This window comes from Haliaeetus leucocephalus, unplaced genomic scaffold (genome assembly GCF_000737465.1).
Source record: "Haliaeetus leucocephalus isolate CR32 unplaced genomic scaffold, Haliaeetus_leucocephalus-4.0 Scaffold216, whole genome shotgun sequence".
Lineage (NCBI taxonomy): Eukaryota > Metazoa > Chordata > Aves > Accipitriformes > Accipitridae > Haliaeetus > Haliaeetus leucocephalus.
In genome coordinates, this window is record NW_010972652.1 from 734,773 (window position 1) to 736,664 (window position 1,892).

The 1,892-nt window shown below is 50.0% G+C and overlaps 1 protein-coding gene across 1 annotated transcript in view; it reads right to left on the minus strand.

The window, feature by feature from the left end:
- Positions 1-1,892, minus strand: part of DKK1 (dickkopf WNT signaling pathway inhibitor 1) — a 4,746-nt gene that overhangs the window by 1,412 nt on the left and 1,442 nt on the right. The window lies entirely within an intron of this gene.

A 1,892-nucleotide genomic window follows, 5' to 3' on the forward strand; every position in this document is an offset into this window, starting at 1 on the left:
CACCGCCCCCACCCGCCCCCGGAGGTCGTGCAAGTGCAGTAGCAACCCCCAATTCATTAAATTGGGGTTTCACCATAACGGCCTAATGCCCGGATTTAACTTTTACTTTTAAAGCGGGGTTGGAAAGAAAACATACGGGCAACAAGCCTGGCCCCGGCAGGGCTGCCTCAGCCCACCCCAAAGATTTATTCCCGTCAGGGTGGGTGATTTCAGCCGTCGCCCTCCCGCAAGTCAAACCCCGGCAGCGCGCAGGGTACGGCTGTCGCTCTGCGGGGACCTGCTATCACCTATTCAGGCCCAAGAGGCTCAAGCCGGGCTAATAATTGGCTGGGAAAGTTTCGGCGAGCACCTAAGGCAGGTGCTGGCGGAAGCGGTGCTGCTGACTCAGCGGACATCCCCGCCGCAGTCAGGCGAACCTGGGCCTTGCTATTTTTAGCCTGCAAGAATGAGGGCCACACCTTGCCCCGAAATCCCTGTATTCCCCTCGGAGTTTCAGGTGAGGGCCACGTCACCCTGGGCTTTTTATTGTATTAGTAACTCGTATCTGTGATTGCTGCCTCCTGCAAAATCATTTCGGGATGTTTCCCAGCTCCTGCTTAGGCAGCTATCATCAAATTTATTTCCCTCCTAGGAGGATGTTTTCGTGCTCTTTTCCCCAGTTTTTACCTGTCTCTGTGCCTGCATTGCATGGAAGTACACCCTTAACCATGACTTTCCTGAGATTTAAAGATGACAGTTCTGTCACACGGGGGCTGAGCAGTTTCCCAAGGATGTATTTAAATCCATCGGGATGGGCAGAGTCTCAGCATCCTGAACACAGGGTGACGTCTTCATGACATCCCATGTGCTGCCGTTAATGGCTGCGCCTCCATCACCACCCCTCTTAGCATTTCTCATAAGGGACAGTGACAACAGGGACACCATTTTTTTGACATGGGGGGTGTTTGCAGTCAAATCCCATCTAGGGATGACACAGCTCGTGTTGGAAATACGGTCCCTTCCCAGCTGCGTGCCCGGGACTCGCTTATATTGGCAGCAAACAAAATATAAAGCGAATTCTTGATCCCTGAAGGGTAAAAGTGCTGCAAATGTGCTTATTGCTTAGTACATTCACAGAATAATTTGGGTTGGCAGCGAGCTGTGGGGGTCACTCGGTGCCAACCCTGCTTAAAGCAGGACCCCCATTGGCCTCGGACCCCTTTGGCTGGGCTGCTCGGGATGCTGCTGCTGCTCAAATAAACACTGAAGTATAGTAACTGTGGCCATTTGCCTTTGCATCCTGCAGAAAATCTGGGTGCCGGACTAATCTGTAAGTACCATACATTTTGTTCAGCTATCTCTTACTACATATTGTCATAAATGAGAATAAAAACCCCAATTTAATCACTAACCAGAAGAACTCCCCTAAACTTGGCTTCTGCTGTGGAAGAGAGCCACTGACACGCCATTCAAAAGTAATTATTTTTATTTCAACTCTATAAAGTATACAACAGGCACTCGGCAATTACAGCTGCAAGGAAAATACAGAGCAAAACAAAAGCGGTTAAAGTTTATGAAAAAAAGTTCTTAAATCTACATCAAAAGAGTGCAACCGGCCGATGACCGGTGGATGACTGACATTTGTCTGACAAACAAAACCTCTCTCATGTAAGAAGAAAACTGGAGAAAACAAGAATATAAAACAAGGGGCTTGTGTAAAAACAGCATAAATTGGGACTCGGGACGATAGGCAACTCGAAACAATATTTCCCCTTTTGCCGGTAAAGCCCTAAAACCGCCCAAGTCTCGGCGTTACGGCTGGTTTACGCGACTGGGGAGCTGCAGAGGACGAGGAGCTTCCAGCTTCCCAGCTCAGCTCTGCGGGAGCGCTGAGGGCTCGCCTGCGCGGCGGC